At 40.5% G+C, this 27751-nt stretch overlaps 1 protein-coding gene and 1 pseudogene across 1 annotated transcript in view; both read left to right on the plus strand.

Moving 5' to 3' along the window:
• Positions 1 to 10052: 10052 nt before the first annotated feature.
• LOC141573916 (ankyrin repeat domain-containing protein 26-like) overlaps positions 10053 to 27751 on the plus strand; it is a 91742-nt gene continuing 74043 nt past the window's right edge. Inside the window, exon 1 of the mRNA XM_074346326.1 lies at positions 10053 to 10185. The gene's annotated coding sequence lies outside the window, so the exon portion shown is untranslated. The remainder of the gene's footprint in view (positions 10186 to 27751) is intronic.
• On the plus strand, positions 10386 to 27745 carry LOC141573917 (zinc finger protein 281-like; annotated as a pseudogene).

Here is a 27751-nt window from a genome sequence, read left to right on the forward strand (position 1 = left end):
AACCCAGACTCAAGCAAACACAGTTCATGTAGCTGTCACCTGGTGGATGACAATTAAATTTCCTATCATTCTCTTTGTCACTGGTTAACCTTTTGCCCTCAGGAAAACTTCCAACTTCCTTAGCTTGGAAGAAAAACACCCACATCGATCTGGCTCTTGCCAAATCTTCAGCCGTATCTCTTTACTCCCCTGCTCTGCCCCTGTGCTCCAGAGGCTGGTCCGACTGCGTCCAGCTCCTCGGGTGCCCTTCCTGCCTCCGCTCTTTGTGTTTGCTTCTTGCCTCTCCCTCCCACACTTTCTTCTCCTCCTTCAGGTATCTGCTTACATATCACAGCCATCAAAGAGCAGACAGTATTGACACAAAGCTGGACGTCCCTTTTGAGTGTGCCAACTGTGCCCTCCTTTATACCTGACATGGCATTTATGTCTCTGTACCGAAATTGCCTGTTCATCTAGTTTTCCAGTTTATGGTACAAGATCTTTCAGGGTGGACTCTGTCATCTTCATCTTGTGAGTCCAGTGCTTGTCACAGTCCCTTAGCTCATGGTTGCTGAGTAAATGAATGAAGAATGAGAAAACCAGGCGCTCTGATCCTTAGCCACAAGAGCAGTTAATTCAACATGCAACCATGGGCAAAGTCTAGAGTAGTAATCTTGTATTTTGTGTTGTAATCGTATATAGGTATTTTTCTTTCGTCTTAAAACTTAGAAAAGTCTCAGCTTTTCTTAAAAAGTAAACTGACATTTAGTTACCTATGAAGTATTTTAAGTAAAGAATCTAATTCTTTCATTTTCTTTCCAGCTACTACTGAACTTCAACCAGTCCTACAGACTCTTCGTAGGCTCGATGGACGAGTGAAGTCTAAGTCAAGGTCTGGTTTCAAAAGCATGTCAAGAATATGTGGAGATTTTGAAGAAAGAGTGTATGATCTACAAGATAAATAGTAAACATTTACCTGCTGGGCTGTTTGCCTAACATTTTAGTTATTTCCCGTTAAGATATTGACAGTGTTTATTAAAGGAAAATACTTCTGTATTATATGTGCATGATTAAAATTTATGCAGTATTTTAAATCACGTTTCTCTGCATCTCATTAACTTTTCAGCAAATTTTGGGAATAAAACCCAGCACTTTGGAGTATTACATACTCAAACCGAGCCCGGATGCCAGCTGTTTAAACAACAGCCAACCACGCAGCAAACTTGTCGTTGATATTGAGCAGTGTTGATTGATAGCTTTTTTGAATTTTCCAGTGTTAATCACTGTCTATAGACCTAAAGATTTAGACAGACAGCGTTTGGATCTCCTGTGGCTGTTTCAATGTTCTGATGGATCACAACACTCGTTACAGTGCCATCAGACTTTCTGTATGTTACCTTAAACACTGATTCACAGATATTTACTCATGGAGAAACGAAATCTGCCTCAGGCTTTTCATTTTCTCTACTTACTTTTTGGAAACAGTCTTAAAATTAGAGACATGTTCCAAGCACCAGACGCAAATGGACGTTGTCACAAACCTGCCATCTCCCCCATACATTCTCCTAAGGCGTTATCTATCTTTCCTAAATGTCACTTGTTCTTCCATAAGTGCCCTTTCTCTCCCCTCTCACCAAGAAGTCATTTGTTTTTCAGAAAATGCCTTTCTCCTTTTCCTGTCACTTATTAAATTGTATATAAGCCCCCAATTCTAGCCACCCCTCAAATCACACTTCTTTGTGAACTCTTGCATGTATTCATGCGTAATTTTCTTCTCACAGTAATCTGCTTTAGTCAATTTAATTTGCAGGTTCCCAATCACTGAACATAAGCCAGTGAAGGAAATATTCTCCTTCTCAACAATTTCCAGGAGCTAAAATTTTAATAACTCCTACTTACATCGTTTATTCCCTTTTCCATCCTTTCAGTGTGCTTACTTGGCAAAACTCCCAACTACACAACAGACTGATTCTCATTCTTCCCCCGTACGTCCCCCCAGGCATCTAAGTGCTGCTGAAGAAAGTCACGCACTGCCCGGCGGTCCTGCTACTTTTATTTAGTTAATTTGCATCTTCTTCCTTCTCAGTGATGATTTCCAATTCCCCTCTGTAAACATCTCCCTGTTTCTTCCCTCTCACGTGAGCCAGACAGTCTTACTTCTGACGACAAACTTCCTGAAGGATCTGCCTGCTTCCCCACCAGCAGTCTGTCCCCACCCACTCTGGTGTGTCTTCCCCTTCCTCCATCCCCACGCAGCGAGTCAGTGATAACCCCCACGTCTAAAAGTGACACATTTCTGGCCCTTGTCTAACTGAACTCGTTTCTCCTGGCATTCCATGTAACCGACTTCTAACTGACCACTGCCTACAGCATCCTCTTTAGTCTTTAGCTGAAGGTGATGTTGAAGGTGAGGGCTTCAGCCTTCTTGGTGAGTTCACTCCGTTTACCCTGGCTGTCTCCCATGGGTATACACAGGAAGTATACGTGTTTTTCAATTTTTGTTTATTTTCCTCCTGTTAGTCTGCCTCACGTCAGATTAATTCTTAGACCAGCCAGATGAGCCTAGAAAGGTGGAGGAACGCTCCCCACCCCCACCCCAGCTCAAGCCTGAGCACAGGTAGCTGCGCTCATTCACAGCTGGCGTGGGCACTGCCTCGCCTGCAGGGAATAGATCGATGGCAAACTGCGCTATTCCTACAGCACTAGCCAGTGAGCTGAAGCTCACCTGAATGTCCTCCAGGCTGAGGTGGGGTCACTGCTCCCGGCAGCAGAAGACTGCCTTTGTGAAAGGAAAATAAAAATGGAGTCTGCATTGCTCGAGAGGGCTCACTAAGGAGGTGTGACTTATGCACATCTCAGCCCACACAGAATCTGGCCCTGTGAGCCTTTGTTGCCCTAATGAAGTCATCCGGAACACCTGCCAGAAACTTGAGATACTTACTAAGCCCCTACCCTAAAATAACCTGTGATTCCTTAAGGACACGTGTCTCCTGACTGGCTCACGTCAGTGTCAGTCACAGTCTTCATCAGGCAACTTTTGACAACCTCTTGGCTTTTTGCCTTTATAAGCCCCTGACTCCCGTCCTTGAAACACTCAGTTTTACCCAAATCTGTGTCTCCCAAGTTGCAATTTATTTCTTCCAGTTTTATTGAGGTATAATTGACCTACAGCACTGTATTATAAGTTTAAGGCGTACAGCATAATGATTTAATTTATATATATCATGAGATGATGACTGCAATGTACTTTGCTATAAATATTAACATAACTATACCCCTGTCGCTGGGATACAGCAAGATGATTACTTAGGGTTCTCCAAGGGAGAAATGAAAATAATAGAGTACCTATATCTCTGTCTGTCTGTCTGTCTTTCTAGCTTTCTATCATGGCTGAAATCCATAGGGTGAGCCTGCAGCCTGGAAATTCAGGTAAGAGTTAACATTGCAGTCTTGAGTCTGAATCCCAAGGGACGATAGTCTGGCGACTCAGATTGGGTTTCCATGCTTCAGCCACGAAAAGAATTCCCTTCAGTTTGGGGAACCTCAGTCTTTGCTCTGAAGGCCTTCAGCTGTTTGGATGAGGCCCGTCAACATTATGGAGGGTAATCAGCTTTATTCAAAGTCAGTGATTTAAATGCTAATCACACCTGAAATATATGTTCACAGAAACATCTAAACTGGTGTTTGACCAAGCAACTGGGCATCATAATCTAGCCAAGAGATATTTATCAGGAGTTGGAGAGGTTTGTTCTAAAGGGATATAAAGCTTCATTCCAGAAGGAAGTAATTTGCTCAGCACAGTTCTAGGTCACCTCTGGGCTCCTGATAATCATGAAGTCAGATCTGATTTCCCAGCCTGTGACTCTTTGTGTCCAGCAGGTGGCACCAAATGACCAGTCATAGCTCAGATGCACAGGCTCGTCTTTGGGAACAGGTGCAATGTATTTATGTATGGCCAGCATCTTAAACAAAGCACTCATGTTGTCTGCGACTCTTCTTCACCATTTTACTGAGACGTGTGGATCAAAATGAGAAGTTCACAGGCAAATGGTTGTCTCTCCTGGAATGTGGTGATATTGTGGAATAATGAAAATGTTAAGTCAAACACAGAGACAGGCCAGTAAAATGGCACCTAAACACAGGTGTGGGGAACTCGTGTGTGTGTGTGTGTGTGTGTGTGTGTGTGTGTGAACTTGTGCTTCTGAGAAAGATTAAACAGGAGTGGAAATGATGAAAAATACTTCAAAAAATGGTAAAGAAAATAGTGTAGAAAAACCTGTAAAGGGAATAAAGTTGGAGAAGACGAAACAGAGAGAGAAAAGCCAACTCGAGTGTGCATGAGACTGGGCTATGTGGATAAAGTGTTAACACGGGAACCCCTGGAGAAAGGATCCATGCGTCCTGATAACAGAAGACCTGAGTTCCAAATGAACATCATGTAAGTGGAGGATTAGGAAAAAAGACACCAAACCATCTGCAACCAATTCAATGGAATCCTTTATTTTAAGGGACTCTTAACTTCATGCTCACAAAGACCAGGAACTTTACACATTACACACAGCATGTGTTCCAGGAGGCAGGGTTGAAGCTGCAGGCACTGAAAAAGGAACCTCCCTACTATGGAGAAGGAGACAGAAAACCGCAAGGCTGGGGTGGAATAGTAGACCTATTGGGTTCACTTCTTTGTTAAGCTGTTAAAATCTCCCTAATTAGAGGGAGGGCACAGCTCAAGTGGTAGAGTGCATGCTTAGCATGCGTGAGGTCCTGGGTTCAATCCCCAGTACCTGCTCTAAAAGAAATAAATAAATAAACCTAATTACCACCCGCACCACCCAAAATAAAAAAAAAAATTCCCTAATTAAAAGCAAAAGTCTTTTTTTCTTTTAATCTGCTAATCTTCTTTTTTTCCATCCACTAAGGTGGAGGCTGTGAGGAGGGGGTTTATTGCTTGCTGCTGCATTGAGGGACCTGTCACTCTGTATAGAAGCTGCTTCCAGAGCAGGACAATCCCCATCGTAATTGAAGGAATGGAAGGTAGCTTGAGCTTAATTATTAACATAGTGATTGATGGTTTTGGTCCATTCGACAAAGTAATAGTCTTAATTCAAATCCATGTGTTAATTTGGCTTTTGTAGCTTAAAGTACAGGCTAAATTGCCTTGAGACTGTGATGGAACTGGTTAAATGCTTTATAACGAAGTTTTCTTTCACGAAAATATGTCCCCCTCTGTTTTTGCTCTGTGATAACTTTAGCTGTCATTTAAATTAGAATTTGAGTTATTTATGTACGATAAAGATCCTTGTGCTTAAAAAGGCTGTGTCTTTTTTTTTTTTTTAACACTTTTTTGATTTTTTAAAAAAAGATTCCCCTTCTAGGCTTTTTTTTTTTTTTTGACTTTTTTTCATCATATAAAACCCAAAACCTAATGAAATATGTCTCCCGGTTTTAGAGGAGCAAAAAGACGCTCAGAGACAACTTTCTCAAGAGCAGAATGCCAGAGTAATACAAGATGAAATCCTGGCCCATCATCTTTCCCAACAAAAGGAGGCAGAAAATGCTAATAAGAAAATGAATGCTGAGGTATTTTCTTTAGTCATTTTCTATCGTGTTTGTATGAATTTGTATACTTACATAGTTTTAAAACCAATACTATAGGTACAGAAAGTATAGAGAGTTTTAAAAGCCTATATATGTAACTATATTTTCTGGGGGTTTCATTTCTGGTCCATTGGATAAAGCAATATTGTGAATTCAAATCCATTTGCCTGCAACAGTGACATAGTGACATTCACAATGGCCTCATCCAAGGAGAGGCTGTTCATATTTTCCATAGGAATTGATGAACTTTCCATTATCTCAGAACTGTTCATAATAATGGCAAGCATTCTAGTTTCTGGCAGTGATCTGACTCCATTGATACACGAATGGACACATTACTTTATCATTTCCACTGATGGTAAGGAGGAAAAACTATAGCCAGTTCAGAAACCGTGGTTTGGGTGTCATTCTCCTACGTGAGATAAAAAGTAACGCTCTGCTCTATGTGGTATCTGATTTCAGTACAAGGAGCTTTAGAATATAGTGACAGGCATGCCATAATCTATACTTAGTGATAATTTATTGATCAGTATTTTATTTTTAATAAAACAGTTCACAGTATTTCCCTGCTATTCACATCCCACATCATGTCTCCAAACACACATATCCCGAAGCCCGTGTCATCTTCCCAAGCCCAGTCATCTCCCCAAACCCGCATCATCTCCCCAAGACCGTATCATCTCCCTAAGCCGAATCAGATCCCCAAGCCCCCATCATTTCCATGAGCACACGTCATATCCCCGAGCCGGTGTCATGTCCTCGAGCCCACGTCATGTCCCAGAGCCGAACCATATCAGGGAGCCCACATTATCTCCACAGCCCAGGACATATCTCTGAGCCCACATCATCTCCTCGAGCCAACATCTCCCCAAGCCAACATAATCTCCCCAAGTCTGAATCATTTCTCCAAGCCCACATCTTTCCAAACCCACATCTTCCAAGCCCACATTAGCTCGCCAACTCCACGTCATCTCCCTGAACCTGTGTTGTGTCCCCGAACCGGTGTCATGTCCCAGAGCACGAGTCATGTCAGAGAGGCCACATCATGTCCACAAGCCCCAAAAATGTCTGCGAGCCTGTGTCATCTCCCCGAGTCTCTGTCATGTCCCCAAGCCTGCATCATGCCATTAAGCTGACATATCCCCAAGACCACATTATCTCCCCAAGCCCTCATCAAGTTTCCAGGCCCACATTTCCCCAAGCTGACCTCACCAACCTAAGCCACCTTCATCTCCCCAAGCCTGCATCATCTCCCCAAGCCCGCAGCAACTCCCCATGCCCGCATCATGTTTCCAGGCCCACATGTCCCCAAGCCGACCTCACCACCCTAAGCCCGCATCATGTCCCCAAGCCCACATCATGTCTCCAACCCACATCTCCCCAAGCCCGCATCATCTCCCCAAGCCCGCATCGACTCCCCGAGCCCAATCATCTCCCCAAGCCCGCATCATCTCCCTAACCCCAATCATCTCCCCAAGCCCACATCATCTCCTGAAGCGCAATCATCTCCCTAAACCCACATCATCTCCCCAAGGCCAATAATTACCCCAAGCCCGCATCATCTCCCCAAGCCCAATCATCTCCTCAAGCCAAAATCTCCCAAAAGGCACATTGTCACCCCAAGCCCGCATAATTTCCCAAGCCCCCATCATCTATGTATATTCTATAATGTAGTTCTCTGTGATAATTTTAAAAATTGAACTTTGTGTCTAAAAAAATTGGAGTCTTATAACTACTTGGAGCTTGAATTCCACTTCATTTCTTGCCTAAAACTTTGAAGCGACATGTTCTAGAAGTTATTAATGAACCCATCCCATTTATAAAATAAGGGAAATCATGTATTTCTTCATTGAAAGTGAGAATATGGCAAGTGCATATGTGGTCATTTCAGGTTAGATCTATGTTTTCATCATTTTGCCAGGACATGGACGTCTAAGCATTCTCCTAGTCACACTATAGAAAATGAAATCTTCTTTTTTCTTTTATGACATGGCTTTTAAATGTTATCTGGTTCAACTTCACCATCAGATTTAATCAAAAACTTAGAAAAAATAAATATTTCTAGTGTGTGTAAATTAAAGTTTAAGGGTCAAAAATTAAAACTACGTACATGAAGAAAAGCATGGAAGTTCACCAAATTTCTGGGTCTATAGGCTCTCTTTCACTCTGGTGTGAAAATCGAAGCTATTAGCAATGACGGTGTACCAGGCCATCCATTAAACTATATGCTTCTCACCTAGCAGCATGTTGTGCAAATACCATTGCAGCAAATCACAGGAATGATGTGTTCTTCTGTGGGCCAGTCACACGGGGAATCTATTATTTCATACTTTATCGAGCAGAACAGAGAATGATTATAAAAAGTAGTGCTTCTATTTTGGAAACTTCTTTAACTTGAAATTTGAAATTTTCTTTGGGTATTGTTTCAGCTTCTTTTTAAAGTTTAAAATGTGTAACACTTAAAAATTGAAATCAAAAAGCACTAAGAATTGGGTGATTGTAGGCAAGCATTAAACTTACAAAAGAAACTATTTACCCCAAGTTTACTTCTAGGTAGCTATTTCTGTTTAACTCTAATAATCAAATAACGTATGTTCAAGAGTCTACTCTATGTTTCTGAAAAAGAGGAATTTTTGAACCACATACAAGAAAAGAGCAACAAATGTAGTAAGAAAAAGTCATTTAAATTCATGGTGGCCACTTGTTAATTATGAAAAAGGTAAAACATTTTAGGATATTACTGTGTGAGTTCAAAAATGAAAGAAGTTCCACAACAACCACAATTTGAAGATCACATCTCAACTAAATATTTCATGGAACATTTGCAGACACTGTAATGATTAAATATAAACACTGCAGTCCTAAAACTGTAATAAGTGTCACCAGTTTAAAGAATTGTATGTCATTAAACCACATTTTGAGATTCGTTATTCCTTCACCTGTAAGGAAATTGTGCTCACGTTTCAGACACCGTTCACTTTGTTCCTACGCCTTACACTTAGTTTTTCTCTCTTTATACACAGAAAGTATAAGGGGAAAAAGACTTTCCTCTACCCTCTTGGGTTCTAAGGGGAGGACAAATAATTTTCTTTCTACCCTTCTGAGTTTTGGGCTGAGACCACTGTAATAAAGACAGGTTTCCAAGAGAAAAACAAGCAGAAGTTTATTGACATGTACACCTCATGTATATATGGGAGATACCCAAGGGAAAATGAGTAATTCAAAGAGACAGTTTAGAATTCCAGCTTATATAGCATCTTCAACAAAGAATAAATTTGTGGAGAAATGACAGGACAGCAGAAAGAAGGTTCAGGCCTCCAGGGGTTGAAATAAAGGCTGTTTAGTAAAGTTTGTTATGCAGATTGCTCTGGTCCCAAAACTCAGAAGGGTAGAAAGAAAATTATTTGTCCTTCCCTGTAGAGCCCAGAGGGATAGAGGAAGTCTTTTTCCCCTTATGGGAAAATGGGGTGTCTACTGGTGTGATTAACTTCTGTCCTTTTTGGTAGAAATGGGAGAAGGAACGGCTGTGAAAATGTATGTCCTGCTTTTTTAAGCAAACAGGGGAAGGTGAGATCTTTTCTTGTATCCTCAGCTCAAAAGAATTCTTATGCCCAAATCATACATCTGGGGGTGGCACACTCTGCTACACTTCAGTTCAAAAGCTGACTCTATGAAATAAGCAACAAAGCAAATTAACAGGAGACTAGATTCACAAATTTATTGTTTTAAATACTCATACATACACATACACATACACAAGGAGTTTCACAGGAAAAAAAGAAAAGTACTCCCCCAAAAGGGGCGAGATTTGAGAGCTTATATACCACCTTAATAGGGGAAGGGAATAGGGGGATGTGGGAAATCTATGGGAGAATAAAAAGGTTTTTTTGAAAGACAAACGGACCCTTTCTAAAGCCTTTTTATTTGTTTATTTTGCTTTATTTAACTTTGCTGCAGAAGCTTTATTGTTTCCACTTGGGCCGTGGCTTGGGCGGGGCTCCAGGATGGTTAAAGCTGCCTGGTGGCTGCAGGCAGAAAGGCTCAAGCAAGAAGCCCTGACACCAGGGGAACGCAGAGGCGCCCCTCAAAGGCCCCGGAGCTCCTGAGGCTCCAGTGCAGCTCCAGGATGAGCCTTTGGAAGAGATACTCGCCCTGCCCACCCTGGGGTCAGCTGACTGAGAAATTACTCAGATGGTTGCCCACCTTGAGGATGCCCTCCACCGACTCGCCTAGGCGGCCGCGGGAGGGGGCGGGGCCGGGCACCCGCCCCGGGAAGCCGCGGGAGGGGGCGGGGCCGGGCACCCGCCCCGGGAAGCCGCGGGAGGGGGCGGGGCCGGGCGGCTCACGCATGGCTGTTGGGGAGGAGGAGGGGGCGGGGCCGGGGCCGGGCGGCTCCCTTAGAGCCGCCGGGAGGGGGCGGGCCCGGGCGGCTCCGAAAGGGCGGTGGGGGCTTCCGCGGCGTCCAGGGTTGTCGTCCGTTTGTCGTGGGACGGCTTCCGTACCGTACTTTCTGGAACAAGGCAGGCCGCCTCGCTGCGCTGGCGTTTTCACCCTGAGACTCAGCCAGCTCCCCGCGGTCGGGTCACGGTGGAGACAGAGCCGGGCGAGGTGAGTGCGGGGGACCCACGGGCGCCCGTGACCAGCCGGGTGGGCGGCCTCCGCGCGCGGGCGGCCTCCGCGCGCGAGGTCCTCCCGCCGAGGCCGGGAGCTCAGGGCCGCTTGGCACGAAAGAGCTGGCTGTCTGGTGCCGGAGACAGAGAAGGGCTCAGAAGGCTGTCCTCGAGGTGGTGACTGGAAAGGAGGTAGGAGGCTGGAAAGAGGGGCGTCCCCGGTGAGACACGCCCCAACACAGCGGGACCCTCAGGCACTCTCAGGTGCTCATTCCCTGAGATAAATTTATCAAATTGAGGGTGAAGACATAGCACAACGTTACAATATATTTACCATTATTTCCTCACTGAAACGTAGCACGTTCTTTATAAGCGCTACTGATGATGGAACACGTCTCTTTTCATTAAATATATGTATATATAATTTCAACAAATAATTACAAAACCCGAAAATGTTGCTAGCTGCCACACAAGACAGCAAAAGGATGGCACAGTCCATAAAAACTAACTACGAAAAAAATTTAAAATACAACTGGAAATTTTAAATTTATATTCAGCATCTCAGTATTTGAGGACATTTATGAGAGTAGAAGACAGTGATTGGTTATTGGAACTATAATTTGTAGCCTTGATAGAACTGACAGAGTATTTAAAAATATCAACTCTTTGGGGAATCTTTTAGTTTGTATTATTTTTGAAGCTCTTTCTCCAAGCACTGATACCGAAGGATAAAGAAACAGTTCAAATGACAGCCAGCTCGCAAGGCTTTGTAAAACTCGTGAAAAATATATTTGAAAAGAAAGAAAAACTCAAGTTATCCCAGAAGTAAATGCTAGTGGGTTCTGTTAATTATTTTTGTTTCCTCATCTGAGAAGTTTGGGAAGGGAGCATGAATTGAAATGGGTTTCTAGTTTTGGTTATAATTCAAGGGGCTTTATAATAAAAATTAAATGGGGTTAGAATTTTTAAGTATAACCGGAAAGGCTCTAAAGCAAATGTTTGTGTTACTAAAATAGAAACTTAAAAATGATTACTTGTAACTACTTTTGATATTCAGAATTCAAATGATTTTTTCCTTTGTATCCTCCCATCTTTCTAACATGAAATGAATAAAGTATTTTGAGATTTTATGCATGTATGATAAATATATTCATATACAACTTTGGTATTTGATAAGTAAAATTTTTAGAATGTCACCATATGTATCACATAGAAACATACAAATTTTTGATTAAATGTATTTTCTTCTAGAAGTTAATGAAAGCTTTAAGATTCTCATTCCCAGGGCTGTAATAAAGCAGGAAATTTAGTCCCACAGTATTAAAAAAGGACATCAACTTGATTAATTCATTTTATAAAATGAAAGTATATGAGATTACATATCTTTTGAGTTGAATTTTTATTTCAGCTCCTATTCTGTATTTTTATTTATTAAATAGCCTTAACTCTCAGGCTCTTTGGTTTGTAATCTTGTTTAATGATCTTACAACTGTGTCTTTATTAGTTACTGTTTGAAAGTCTAAAAGGAGTGAAAAAGGAACCAATTATTCTATTTTCAATTCTAACCTATTATGTGTGTGTGTGTGTGTGTGTGTGTGTGTGTTTGTGTGTGTGTGTGTGTATAGCAAATGCCTAGTAGATTAGAATTTAAACTCATCCTAACTATTGATGAAAGTTGTGTTCCATTCCTTGTAATGTTGGCTTTGTTTGGTGTGAAAAGTACTAAGACAGCACATTCTCAAGCTGTAACATACCAGCAAGAGAGAACAACCTTTGAAATAGTTTTCAGAAGCCAGAAAGAACACCTACATAACCTTGCACCGTGTACCTGGCTTGCATATCAAGCACTGAGTGAAGATTTGATTCCTGCTGTTTCAGTTGTCCTACAGTAACAGCCCCTGCCTGTAGTAATAGCCCTTGCCACTGTTAATATAAAAAAGACTTCCAAAATGCATCTCTCTGAGCTATATAGTCTCGCAGCAGAAATAACAGATTAGATGTTCTTTCTCATGGTGGTTTTCTAAGACCAGATTATATACCTTTGTGTTTTAAATTAATGAGTTTCAGAGTACTTTGTATTTTGGGAAGTGACAATATTTTACAAGTGCCCACTATGTGGAACAAGGTGATCAAAATGAATTAAGGTGGTTGGGTGTTAGAAAAATCATGGTAGTATTTTCTCACTTTTTTCTAGTTTTATCCAGATATAATTGGTATATAACACTGTATAAATTTAAGGTGCACAGCAGAATGATTTGATATATGTATATATTGCTGGATGATTACCACAGTTCGTTTTGTACCATCCATCACCTCACATAGTTACAGATTTTTTTCTTGTGATGAGAACTTTAAGATATGCTCTCCTAGCAAATTTCAAATATACAACACAGTATTAACAGCATCCTCCAAACATTTCAACTTGTTTTAATGTGAAATATAACTCATGTGTAACCATGAGATATGTAGATAAATATGGATACAGACGTAGTTCTAGATAGAAATACAGATATAGAATCAAGGTTTCTTTTAGAATTCAGAAGCCTCTCCATATATTCTAAGAATAGCAAACGTCAGAGTAGCCCGCAGAACGAAGACAGATGTTCTCGACAAATCTGTAGAAAGTTGCTGCAATTTATAAGAATATGTAGGCAGTCGTCACAAACTTCCTTGTTTGGGCCACAAAAGTGAGCAGTTTCCTAGGTAGCCAGCTCTGCAATTCATATCTGTAACTGCCTCAGTAACCCCTTCTTCCCTCCTGAGAGACACGTTTTGTGATGCCACTTCTCACTGACAAAATTTAGAAGAGAATAAAGTGATGGTGAACTGCCCAGAGACTATCCAGGACAGACACACATACACAGAGTACTGCAAAATAGAAACTGCTGAGCAGTAAATTAAAAAGCAGTCAGCAGTGTATCACTCAGATAAAAAATAAGTAGCAGTTGCATTTCCAGCATCCATGAAGATCCTCTCATGATCCCTCGTAACTATTCTCTTTCCACCCAAGAGGTAATCATAAGGAGGAGTTATATAGTAATCATGTGCTTTTCTCAAGTCTGAAGTATGTTTATTAAATGAGTCAAGCAACTAGATTTAAATTTAGAGGGGATAATCTCAGTGTAATTTTTACCAAATGATTTTAACCTCCAAGGAAACCAGTTTCTTCATCTATACGACAAAGAACTTGGTACTGATTTCTTAGAGGAGATCTGAGAATTTAAATGAGAGAATAAGTATCAAAACAAACAGACAAACAAAAACCCCGCTATCATTTTTCCTGCTAAATAATATGTGCCTAACAAGTATATATTTTCAGGAAATACATATTTTTTTTGTCTGTGAGTCATTGTAGAGATTATCAACTCCCTGTATCAGCAGTGCACAGGAAGACATTTCTAGTTCTGGTAGGCTATGTCAAAATGTACCCATCTGATTCAGTTTTACCTTTTGTCATATTTTATAAAACATTCTGTTTCTACAGGCTTACATAAAACCAGATTATATTTTACTTAAGGAATATAAATTCATATATTACCCAATACTCGATTAATAGAAGAGAAAATGTTTCTACAGCCAATAAAACAATTTGTATTTAAATGATTTAAAAATTCAATTTACAGTATAATTCTAAGCTCCCAATATTAAAATATTTACCTATTAGCATTATCGTTAAATGACCTCTGGTTGGTTTCTTTGGATGATGTGTTTAGAGCTTATATTATAGGTTCTGATTAAGCAAACAATCGTTAAGAATACTTACTTATTTTGTTTAATAACCTACCTTGGGTAGTAGCTTGAATAGAGATTAAGAACATAACTTCTAGATCCAGACTTCCTGGTTTGAATATTGGCCTGGGCAATGACTAGTTTGATGTCCCTGAGTAGTTACTTAAAATTCACGTTTCTTGATTTTATGTCATAAATTTTTTTGAAGATTAAATGAGTTAAAATATCCAAAAGTGGAACATAAGACTTTTTGTGAAAACTTCAGCTCCTGTCACGTAATTTTTTTCCGATCATTCCTACTCCTCATTTAAGAAAAATTTTATATCTTAAAATGAGCTATTACTTACAAAATATATAAACCACATGGCAAAGCTCTTTGTCAAAAGCTACCCAAGTGCATATTATGGAGTTTTCCTTGAAACTTTGATAAAGGAATTTTTTTTTAGTATATTCATATCAATTTTCTTTCTTCTTATTGAAGTATAGTCAGTTTATGATGTATCAATTTCTGGTGTACTGCATAGCAATTCAGTCATACATGAACATACACATATTCATTTTTATATTCTTTTTCATTATAAGCTACTAGTAAGCAATTTTTGATTCAATGAAGACAAGTTAAAAGCTTTGGAATTTTGTCAATTAAAACTCCTCTCTGGCCACCAGTTGTATCTTTTAATGGATTCAGATCAAATGGTGCAAGGCTGTCGACTTCTATCTTGGATAGAAAAGCTGGAAAAAAAGTGTCACGTGAATTTTAACAATAAGAACAAGTCACATAATATGCTACATCATGATTACAGGGAGCAAAAGTCATAGAACAACCAATTAGATTAGAACTGAAGGAAAGAAAACAGTTTCAAAGGAGGTACGGGATGTGAGCATTAGCCAGTCTGTGGCAATAAGAAAAAGATGAGGTCTCCAGACAAGTAGATGGAAAGAATTCAGCCATTGTTTTGAATGAATTACTAAAGGCCGCGTGTGAAATAGCATGAGGATACAGAATCCCAAAATGTTGAGGGCAGAGCGGGAGTTTGCCCACACTCAGGCTCATTTCTGTAGAACATGCTAGATCTTCACAAAGACCGGGACAAGGCGGCATGTGAGACAATGCTTTCCTTGGTGATGCGAGGCTGAATGAGTGGCAGGACCACTGTTACTCTATCTGGTACCTCCTCCACTAAAGAACAAAATGCTAAAGTATTAGTAAAGGGGAAGGCAGCAGATGTTTTTTCCCAAGAGCACAGGTAAAGACCAATTGCATCTTGAAGAAAGAAAAGAAAAAAAAAGGAAAAGAAAAGGAAAGAAAAATACCCTCTCCTCTTGGAGAAAGAGCAGGAAACCCTCCTATGCCCAGACCACTGGGGGTCTCCTGCTGTTCTAATGTGTTTATGTGGGACCAATCCAAAAATACCCATCACCTTGTGTGCACTGTTTGTGCGCAAAAGGGATCCAGAAATACTCAGCCTCTGACAAATTTCCTTTTCCAGCGTTAGGCCATTGAGGAATTGTAGAGAGAGGTTATGCCTTTTTTTCCTTCTACTGATCTCTTTATCCCATGAGGTATCCAGCAGTTGAAGAGCCTAGATGTCAGTCAGCAATATGCATTATGATCATTCCCACTGAGGTTAAAGAGACAACTAGAAATAAGATCAAATGTAAATAAGGCAAAACATTAGAATGATACCTGAGTGCTATCTGCAAGTATTCAGACATTTCCGTGCTTCTCCTATACATTCACCATGCTACTTTCCTTAAAAAGTATCATGGTCTTAAAACTAAAAAAAAAATCTGAGTTCGATTTTAGGAACATTATTACCATTATGGCCACTAGCCATATAAATGTATTAACTTTATAGCAAACTCACTAGGATATAGTGTTCAAAAATGTCAAATAACTTGAAAGACTTTGAATATAATTCTGAAGAGATTTCATGGAAAATAATCGAATAATTATTTAAAATTAAGTTTTGTGAAGTTTTAGGGGAATAAAAAGATGCCAAAATTGATTCACAGTAAACTAATAATACTAAACTTCTTTCTTTCACTATTCACCACTCCCTTGATATGTTCTCTTCTTTGCCTACAAATATTAGATCCCATGTGGGTGCACTCCCTTACGACCATCATTAATACTTCTGACTTAACACTTTAATTAATTAATTAATTAATAGTTGCTCACTAATCATATCAACTTGACAAAGTCCTAACTTTAGTTAAGCTCAGCAATCTGCTTTCAAGAAGCTATATTACCCAAAAACATCTCAAAACTACGTTACGTGGTCTCTTTAAAAACTCGTGACCGTCAGCCTTATATTGGCACTCAGCACTAATAAATTACCACTAGATTTCTATAGTGAATTCATTTTCACATTTGCCATACCCAGAATCACTTCTCAATATGATCTCACTTCTGTTTTCTGATGGTAATGTCATCTTTGTTGATAGACAGATCCGGATCATGTGGAAGATTAGTTCCTTCCCCTCTTGGGAGTTCAATGCAGAGCTCTGTGCTGGGCAGCAGAGGGCCTTGGCTGATGTCACCCCCCCACCCCCCCACCCCCCGCGAGGACCCGGCTCTCACCGCGGCCCTCACTGCGCAGAACTCGGGCCCGAGTGTGCACACTGTCTGGTGTTCTTTAGGCTACCCCGAGATATTTTTTGTTTGTTTGTTACTTAGGGAAAATAGAAGTTCTGTGGCCCAGCTTAGGCTGACCTGTAAGTGTGTAACACAGTGCAGGGCAGAGCGCCCTGTGGCCGGGCCCACCTGCAGCCCACCCGTGATCCTCGCTGCTGGGCCCTTGGCCTGTCTGGGTGTGGGGCCGCTCTGCGCCACCTGGGCTGTGGGATGACCAAAGGTGTGGGGTTGGGTGCACGCTAACATGTTTCTGCTATAAGGTTTCCTTCCAAAAACCTTAGGTAGCATCTGCTCTTTAAGGCAGTGTGTTCGAGATGCTCTTGGTTGACAACTTATTTTTTTTCTTTTTTTTAATTGAGAAAATAGAAACAGTCTGTTGGGAACTCACTTACCTTTCTTCAGTTAAACCTGCCAAGAGAAGCAGTTTAGCCGAGGGCTTAGCGGCATGCTTTCTGGAGCCCACCTGATGGGCTTTGAATCCCGCCGCCCAGCCATCAGCTGTGCAGCCTTAAGCAAAATGCTTTTCTTTTGTGTGTCTCAGTTTCCTTATCCATGTACAGTACAGAGATAACACTTTGCAGGGTTGTAATGAGGATTCAGTTAACAGACGTATACTGCTTAAAACAGTCTTACATATAATAAACCAGTATTAGTTTTTGTTAAATAAATAATGCCTATCTACAACTAAAGTGGAAGCCTGTGTGTTTCTAACCATTACAGTGAGGAATGGATGGGCTCGCCCTCTCAAAGGCCACCTCCACGGTTGGTTCTGGATCAGAGCCTACTGAGAACTTCATTCTTGCATGCCATGAATTTTTCTAACTCTGGGTCTTTCTGACTGGCATAAAATTGTTCTTATTGTCTCCCAAATTAATTACCTCTTATCCTCTCCGCCTACCTTAATTGTCCTCTTTGACAATAAGATCATAAAAATAGATTACTTGTGGCAAATTGCATTTTGCAAAATTGTCCTTAGCAATATTTCTGGATTCTCTCCAGACTGTTACTGGTCTCATCAAGGGGTAGATTCCTCCCCACCTTTCCTTGGACTCAGTGGGGTTTCGTTTCTGCATCTATACATAGAATGTTGGAGGGGTATTGTGTGACTTCTGAGCATAGATGATAAAAGATGATATGCTTTCACCTGATGCTCTCTCTTGGGATATTTACCCTGTGGTCCAGCCATCCTGTAGTGAAGAAGCCCAGGCAATACGGCATTGCCAAGTTTAGGAGATCTTGTTCAACAGCCCCAACTAGCGTTAGCCTCCAGAGAGCTTCATCCTCCAAACATGTGAACAGGGAAAGCTTCAGATAATTCCTTCCCTCAGCCTTTGAATCTTCTAGTTTGAGGTCCCACGTATTACGGAGCAGAGACAAACTATCTCTGTCATGAGCTGTTCAAAATCCTGACCCACAAAATCCATGTGCATAATAAATCATTGCTTTATGGCGCTGACTTGTGAGGCAATCTGTTACACAGCCACAATAACTGGAGCATTTGATTATAATAATTAGAGTGACTCTACATCAGGGCGTGGAAATTTCCATTAAGAAATGTCAAGTTGATGGAGATACGGAAATTGTAAAAGACAAGTTAAAATAAATGAAGAAATCACCCAGAGGTTCTGAAATCCCTCTGATAGAATTTCTAGGAAAAGATTATGAAAAAAGCAATTAGAAATAAATAAAAGAAGGATTCCCTAAAGGTGAAGAAAGACTCTTCGTTTTATGCGGGATGTACAGGTTTGGCCATTATTATATCTTAAATTATTCAACCTACATGATTAGAAAATCTATTAATGGTAATTTTATTCTTTCTACTTTTAGGTTTTAAAAAGTTATTTTAAACTTTCTCATACTCAGGCTGTGTTTAGCGTGTAATATAAATTAAAATAAAAATTCAAAACAAGTGTAGTAAAGTTTCAAAGAGTCTGTAGTAGAGCACTGTATCAAGTTTATTTTACTTGAAACACTGTCATTTTAGAATGTCTATCTGATTGCTGTGATTCTAAAAAAATGTAAGCATCCTTCTTTGTATGATTCTTGACATTTGATATATTGATTATTGACTTTGACAAGAAAATTAGTTTTAGCTTTCAAAAAGGACATTGTTTATTCATAATTCATAAACACTAATTTAAGTTTTTAAAAATTCTCTGTCTTAAAGCCAATGATGATGGATTTATATAATTTTCTATTTTCTTTGAATAATCTCTTTATAGCAATTTTTCCCTTAATATTTTGGATGGAATACTAGAAACTACATACTTGTTTTGCTAGTGACAGATATGTAATTAGTCATTACTTTTACCTACATAATTTGGTGTATCTCCAAAATTCTCAATTAAATAATTTTATAATTAAGTGTAAATGGAAACATCCTCGTATCATGATATATGGACCATTTCAAGATTTTGGTATCACTCTAATACTTACCATTATTAATAACAGCACTACCTGTACATTGGTGATTTTTAGTAGCCCTGCTTGTAGAAAACTACTTCTGTTTTCCAGTTTGCCTTTTGTTTGTAACTGCGTAACAACAACTCTTTGATCTGCTCAGGACCTTGGGTGTGCTGACCTTAGTCACATTTCCTCTCCCCCTCCCCGCCCTTCATGCCCTCTCTTCTCTCTCACACAATTGTTTTCATGTCCCAAGGCTAGGGTCACTTTCATGCATACTTTCCTCTCTCTGGCTTCTTTGTTCTTCTGTTACAGACGCAAGGTCAATACCTCATGCTGGTTAAACTTGAAATGGATGCCAAGTTCATGTCTACACATGAAGGGTGAGCAGGTCAATACGACTGGGAAAAAACAAACACCCCAACATGGTGACTCATCTCATTTTAGATTTTAACCACATCCTTCTCGTGGTCCTCAGAAACCTCAAGTGGCCATGTTCCATTTCTCGAGACAGCTCATCATCAAATATTATCAGATAACTTCACATGTTTTCATCTTTTCTCAAATTCCAGTGTCCTCTCTCTCATTTTTATTTCAGCTATGATCTTGCTCCTTATTGCAATAAAAAACAAAAGCAGAGAAGGCTGTCATCGTCACACTACCAGAAATAACAACTGCTTGTATCTCTTTTCATAGTCTCTGTCTTCCCTCATATTAGAATAAATTGTTCCTTTTCCTTTCAGAATCAAGCCTTCAGTTGGGTTTGTAATCTCTTCTTCCCTGTGCCTGAGATACTGTTCTATAATTATTTCTTCTCTCTTTTGTTGGCCTTCTCTACTTGATCGTACTCATATAAACAAACAAAAAAAATACAAAATATTCCTTCTTTAATAAAACACCTTTTTTCACCTTTTAACAAACCCCAGCTATTGGAATGGTCCTCAGCTCCTTTTTAGATCATAACCATCAAATACTTGGCTACGTTTATAGCCTCCACCTCTTTACCTCTGATTCTACCTTGAACACACCACCACGTCCACAAAATGACCCTTGTGAAGATTACCACTAATGACTACGCTTCCTAAATGGTGAGTTCTCAGAACTCAAAACAAGATGAGCAGAAGCTCTTCAAGAATTATTATACCTTCCTTCTAGACACACTTCTTTCAATTAATTGCCAGGATGCTACCCTCTCCAAATGTTCTTTTTAATTTGTATGATATCTACGTGTGTAAATAAAAGATATCTTCTTAAAACTTAAAAGAACTACTTACTAGATTATAAATTTAACTAAACTTCTGCACAACACTATGCAAGAATACAAAATTTAACTCTGCTCATGTATGAATATTTACAGTTTGGTAATTGATAAATTTTCCAAGATTTATTTTAACTTTTGCAGTAAATGATAATAACACATCAAATAGTTCATTTTGTTATCAACGTCATTCTTTCTTACTTATTTTTGAAAGAAAATTGCATGTTTAATAGAGAAAGTGTCATAAGAGAATTGTTTAAATCTCCAAATAAGATCTCTAGTCAAAAGTCCCTACTGAATTCAAAAGACTTAAAATTTATTTTGCTCTAATCTTTAACATGAATGAGATTTTTTTCCCTCTATAATGCAAACAAATTTGGGGAAGCAGGGATAAGAATCACATCTTTAGACTGCTCTCTACCTTTCCTTTTATTTTCTGCAAGGATTCAGGTAGCAATAATGTAATTTAAGGATATCAAAAATCAATTGTTTTAAGTGGTCTATTCAGTTGATTCTGCCAAATATTCTGGCAGATTCACTCTACTTCCTTTGTGCACAACTTTTCTTTCTCTTTTATGTGGTACTCAAAAGGCAGATGTAATTCTGTATCTATGTTTATTTTTTTCCTAGAATTGATACCACTTTGTGGATATACATCCTTCTCTCGTGTTGGATCAGGTGCATTAAAAGAATAAGAAGAACTATGAATGGGTGCTAAAAATGTGACTATGAGATTAAACAAATAAAGAGGCATTCCCCATTAAGCATACTTTCTCCTCACTTAAAAAAACAAAAACTTTTTAAAAATAACATTTTTTATTTTAAAATTTCATTTTTCTGTTTTTTTTTCACATTGAACTGTATATATATTCCATCCAGAAACCTCTAGAAAATAATAGATGCATACAAGTGGTTGACAGCAAAAGATCAATAAAACATTGAACAAAACTGTTTTTCATAAGATTTTATTTTGTTCTTTGACCAACAGAGGAATTGAGAGTGGAGGAAAGAAGCAGATGAGCTATTTGAATTAGAGAGTACTTAAATTAAAAACTAGAAGTTGAGTCCGTTAAAAAAAAAAGTTGACTCTGTAGATCATATGGCTATTTGGAAAAGTAGGATCCACACAGGGAAGAGCAAGTGCAAAGGACCTGAGGTAGAATCATGCCTCCTGTGTTAGAGAAGGGGCAAGGAAGCCAAGAGGGACGCAGCCTGCTGACCTGGAGCTGTGCAGGGTGTGATCCGTGAGGCAGAGAGGGGAGGGCAGATCATTGTCCGGGCTGTGACTTTTCTCATGCTGAACGTTACTCATTGTGTCTCCTCATGGTCATAGGACATTAGAAAACGTGAATTCCCCTTGAACACAAAATACAATGAAGCTTTTCTAGACCATAATTCCTGATCACAATCCTAAAAGTTCAGAGTTAGAAACTATATTAAAAACACTTAATCGTCCATAAATAAAGAACTATTTCCTAACTACGGATCAAAGAGGAAATTAACTATTGAATTTAAATATCTAGATAATAATAAAAAAGAATAGTAAAAATAACATGCATGGGTCACAACTAAACTATATTAAGAAAACAAATGTGTAAATAATTCACTATTTACAACCAGTATGCTTTATGTTTTACTGACTTACTATTTTAAAATAAAAATCTGAAAATGAGTGGGTTAATGATCCAATTTACGAAAAATATGAAATAAAAAATAGAAGTTAATTTTAAAAATCTAAAATAGTGAACTAAAAAATAATAATCAGCAAAAAGAGCAAAGGTTTTTAAAAATTTTGTTTCTTTATAACACTGAAACATACAAAAACCTGGAAAATTTAAATAAAAAGAAAATAAAAACATGATATTCATTATTGTAAAGATTTCCCCACATTTAAAATTATGCAAGTACAATTTAGAAACGTATGTAGAACCAAAAATCGTGTAAGTTTTAAACTATAGATTTTTACGAACCGGAGGCGGTGGCGGCGGGACCCCCAGGCCTGCTCCGGGGACATGAAAGTCGGCAGCGCGTTCCTGGGCGGCGGCGGCGGCGGCAGCGGCCGGAGATGGAGCCCAGCTTCCCGCCGGGGATGCTCAAGTTCAACCACCGGCTGGCCCCGGTGGCCAGCTTCGCCCCGCCCGCGGGCACGGCCGCCGAGACTCCCCCCACCCTGGCGCCCACCTCAGACGGGACTTTCAAGAAGGAGCCGGCGGCGCCCCGCGCGGCCTTCCCGGCGCAGAGGACCCCCGGGGGCTTCCTGCAGTCGCCGGTCAGCATCAAGCAGGACAAGCCGGCCGAGCCCGAGGAGCCGCCGGGCGCCCCCCTGCACCAGGGCTCCGGGGGCCTGTTCGCCGGGGCGGACGAGCGGGCGGCGGGGACCGGGGAGGCCACGGCGTCATCCAGGACCTGAGCGTCCTGCACCCGCCGGACCCGCACTCCCGCAACGTGCTGCTGGGCGGCGGCCGGACCGAGGACCCCCGTGGCCCCGAGGAGCCAAAGCCAGACGCGAGCGTCAAGAATGTGAAGAGGCCAAAGCCAGAAGAATCTCAGGGAATCAAAGCCAAGAGGAAGCTGAGCGCATCTTCCAAACCGCCGCTGGTGGGAGACGGGGAAGGCGCCCTGCTCTCCCCTCGTCAGAAACCGCACATCTGCCATCACTGTAGCGCCGCTTTCCGGAGCTGCTACCACCTGCGGAGGCACGTCCTCATCCACACCGGGGAGCGGCCCTTCCAGCGCAGCCAGTGCAGCACGCAGCACGGGCTTCATCCACAAGTACCTGCTGCAGAGACACGAGAAGATCCAGTCCCGAGAAGACGTTCGGGCGCGCCGAGTGCAGCATGAAGTTCATCCAGAAGTACCACATGGAGAGACCCAAGAGGACGCACTGTGGAGAAAAGCCACACACGTGTGACACTTGCCAGCATTATCTCTCAAGTACCGATCGCGTCTTGAAGACAGGCGCACCATAGAGAAGCCATAGAGGAAGGGCCCGCGGCGCAGAACCCGGGGCATCCGGCCACAACAGCGTGGGGAATCTGGCTGTGTTGTCGCAGGGAAATCCCAGCTCTTCGAGGAGAAAGGCGAAGTCAAAAAGCATCGCAGTTGAAAACGAGGAACACAAGACTGGTAAAACGAGCGACTGGCAGGCTTCGAGCAGTATGACCCTGCAAAGTTACTTGGTAGAGATGCCAGCCGTGTCTTCCAGTGGAGGCATGATCGGCCCTCGTATAGATGAGCTACAGAAAAGGGTGCCCAAATTGATCTTTAAGAAAGGAAGTAGAAAGAGAACGGAGAAGAACTACCTGAACTTCGTGTCACCAGTACCAGACATGGTGGGACAGAAGTCCTTGTCTGGGAAACCAGGTGGCTCGCTTGGCCTAGAGTCAGACAACAGCGTGGAGACCGTTAGTCTCCAGAGCGCAAGTGGCAAACACGGTCAAATGAGCAGTAATTGGGAAGATGTCATGCAGTTCTCGAAGAAAAGAAGATCCTTACCAACTGCCAGCAGCAACAGTGCCTTTTCCGTGAGCGTGAGACACACGGTCTCCCAGCAGTCTTGTCATTCAGTCTGCGGGCGTTGGAGTTTTAGACAGCGAGGCCCCCTTGCCCCTTACTGACTCCTCGGGCCTGCATGTGGAAATTAAGTCTTGTCACGACAAGTCTGGAATTCCTGATGAGGTTTTACAGAGTATTTTGGATCAGTACTCCAAGTCCGAGAGCCAGAAGGGGGATCCCTTCAGCATAACGGATTTCCACACCTCGGGAGGACATTCAGAGTTGGTGCAAGAAGAAGACTTGAGCCCAGGCACCCAGATCAGTGATAAGGCCAGCATGGTGCAAGAATACTCCAAACACCTCCAGCAGGCTTTTGAAAAATTCACGAATGCAGGTTTTGCTCTTGGACACGGTTTCCAGTTTGTCAGCCTGTCGTCACCTCTCCACAAGCACACTTTATTTCCAGAAAAAGATATACACAACATCTCCTTTGGAGTGTGGTTTCGGCCAGTCTGTTACCTCAGTGTTGCCATCTTCGTTGCCAAAGCCTCCTTTTGGGATGTTCTTTGGATCGCAGCCAGGTCTTTATTTATCTGCTTTGGATGCCACACATCCGCAGGTGACCCCTTCCCAGGAGCTGGATGATCTGATAGATTTCTCAGAAGAATTTAGAGACTTCTTCAGCCGTCCAGTCCTCATCTCAGAAACTGACTAGCCAGAAGGAACAGCAGAAAAAGCTTTCAGATCCCATCTCAGGAGTTAGCCGGCCAGGTAGCTCCTCAGAAAGATGTAGAGACTAGAACATCGTACCAGATTAAGAACTTGGACAAGCATTTGGTTCTCAGTTCAAGTTGGGCGTCAGGGCGCCAATGACCCCATTCACTAAGTCAAATGGAGAAGTGGACCACAGAGCAAGGACTTCAGTGTCAGATTTCTCAGGGTATGCAAATATGATGTCAGATGCTAGTGAGGCATGTAGTCGGAGGGTAAAGACGCCCCCTAGCCAGAGTTACAAGTAAGGCCCAGGAGTCACCAGGCTGGGGGGCTTCTAATGTTATTTCATTTTATTTTGAGAACGCTGCCATTGGAATGTTTCTACGTGAGCCTATTAAGAATAATGTAATGCCCTTTCAGTGCAACTTTTCATCTTTAGTTTATTTTGTTGGCGTGATTTTAGCTCTGTTTGTATTATGAGTTTTAAACAAAATCAATAGATAAAATCATTGAAAATGACAATGTTTAGCAATCAAATTTACATGTATACGCTGTCAGGGAATAGCCCAAAAGTTTTAAATGCAAAAAAAAAAAAAAAAGTACAAAAAAACAAACCCAAAGCAAACAAACAAAACTTTGTTGTTAGGATTAAGGGTATTGTAATTGCTTTACTCTCAGGCAAGTGTCATAATGCATGGGAATTCTGTACGTTATCACTGTAATGGAATATCCAATTTACGGGGAGTATGATACACATTTCATTATTTAAGTCAGGGATCGAAAACATTTCAAATTACTGTCTCCATCTGGGCCGATCCAAAATTCTGAATTGTTGGCTGCCTATAGTTTGTTGCAGCTTTTCAATGTACTCTGAGCTTCCAAACCACATTCATTCCAGCCTGGAAGAACAAATATTCCTGCGTCTTTGATCAAAGCCTGAAATGATAGCTTTAATAAAAGAAGGAGGGAAAAAAAGCACCCTCTCTTCACCCCAACTGTGACAAGGCCTGTCAGGAGTTGACGGGCAGTGTTGACACCCAGGTGGTTGGTTGGTTCCAGTATTAGAACCCAAGTTGGAATTACATCATTCTTTGAAAATTTGGGTATGTGTTATTTATTATACATGGCCTAAAAACACTGTTCCCTGTCTCTGTTATTACATGTCACCCACACTTCTGGGGTTTTTATCATGGTTATTTTTGTTCTTAACATGTCCTTTCACTCAGAGTTCTGGGCCTGCTTATTCTTTCTTCTCCCTGTCTTGACAGTTTCAACTTCAGAAGGAGTCCCATTCCAATAGGTAACTGGCTATGCATTTCAATATGCCTTCTGGCATCCAAATACTAAAACAGTAGGGTTAGCATCCTCCCTCCCCCTTTTTAAGAACAGAATCCTTACAGATGTCCATGTATAATAAAGCCGCCCTACTCAGAGCTATAGATAGTGAGTAAGAAGGTTGTAATTCCAGCTGGTGACAAAGCCAATGAGAGGGGTGAGAGCGTCTCATTTGGTGGTAACATCGGAATTTTTCTGTGAAGTTGCAGCTTGTTTAACGTACATTTTGAAAGGGTGTGTCAGTCAGTATTGCACGGGGTCGTGTAAAGTCATCAAACCTTGCTATGAACACTAATTGCCATTTGAAGCTACTGGTGGACAGTGGCTCTGCTCTAAACCACTTTTTAGCAATTGTATTTTTTTCCTGATTATATTTCTTAATGTACTTTATGCTGGTGAGTTTTTTATGTAGTTTTGGTGATGTTTCAGTCTTAGGTACTCTTCTGATGTCAGAGAAGTACCACTGGTTGTTTGCAGTCTTATTGTGTAATCGGCCTACCGCAGGCTTCCATGTATAACAAAATAATTAATACTATGCAAGTGTGAAACACTTGTTATGAAGGTAGTGTTTTAACAAAATACTAGTTAATTTCCTCCCCCACTTTCCTCCCTTAAGTCTGCTTTACCAGCTAAAGGGTCACTTACTTGTCATTGCAAGGTTCTTAGAAAATGTGTTTAATCTTCTTAAATACACGCAATACTAAAAAGTCTGTATTTTGGTAAGCGCAGTAAGTTCTGTTAGGGACAGAGCATGAGGTGTAATCAGAGGATGGAGAGGCCCTTTACCGCTGTTACCTCTGAGCTGTGTGGTCTTCCTCCGGTGTTTTGCTTTATGCAGGTTTGGAATTTCTTTAACTTTTATTGTGTGTACTGAATACTGCATATGTACTATTCTGATTGTTTGCTCTAGTTTACTACCAATAAAAGACCTCTTAAATGCACGCACACACACACACACACACACACAGAAGAGGTAGTAAACTATAAATCTAATTAAATAGCTCCAGAAAATGATAATATCTTCAATGAAGGAATATAAAGGAAAACCTAGACATTGGTTAAAAAATCAATTAACTTATTAAAATATAAATCGATTACAGAGACATGATTTCAATGCAATTTTTTGATAAAAGCATTTCAAATTTCACTTAGAAAAATGATTGTCTATGGTAACTAAGAATTCATGGTTGGATTCTGAGAATTATACAGAGTGAACTGCACCAAATCATTCCTATGTGCAGGGACAGCCATTCAGAGCCAGACTAGTCTTAGTTTTCTTGACAAATCACATAGCCATATCCTGCTGCAACACAGCATAGGGGTAGTGGCTTCCAAACACAAATGTGGGTGCTAATTGCAAGAGGAAGAAAATAAAATTGGTGGTTGATAAACGTTCTCCAATGCCCAGTTCACTATGTAAAATAAAACATTTCTATGGATTAAAAATTCTCATGCAATATGTAAAACAATAAGCAATGAATGTAGGAGAGTGTTTGAATAAACTTGTAGTGCTAGAGACTTCCTAGTGTTTCTTTGCAACCATGTCTTTTTTCTAGTTATATGTAAACGATTTTTCTACCTGCTTATTATAAATTTCACATTTAAATGTTTCAGTTATTTCATTATGCTTTTCACAAAAATAATGTAAATGACAATGAGTCTGCTACAGACTAACTTTGTTAATATTATTCATTGTGGGTATTTGATATCTGGTGAGATGTTTTGGTTACTGACAAACAATATTTAATTTCTTCTGAATTTAAAAGAATTAAAAAAAAAAAACCCAAAAAGATGGTCCCTAAAAATGGTCATAAGTATGTTATATTTTATGAATTGTAAGACACTTTTGTTTCCAAAATTTTTAACATTTTTGAAATCAGGATGAATTTTTAATCAATCATGTATCATATTTGAATTAGGAGAATTGTTTTCTTTCACTATAGCACCTGAAATGATGTGTTTTACAAATGATGAATATATATCTTTAATTTC

The sequence above is a fragment of the Camelus bactrianus genome, chromosome 18 (genome assembly GCF_048773025.1).
Source record: "Camelus bactrianus isolate YW-2024 breed Bactrian camel chromosome 18, ASM4877302v1, whole genome shotgun sequence".
Taxonomy (NCBI): Eukaryota; Metazoa; Chordata; class Mammalia; order Artiodactyla; family Camelidae; genus Camelus; species Camelus bactrianus.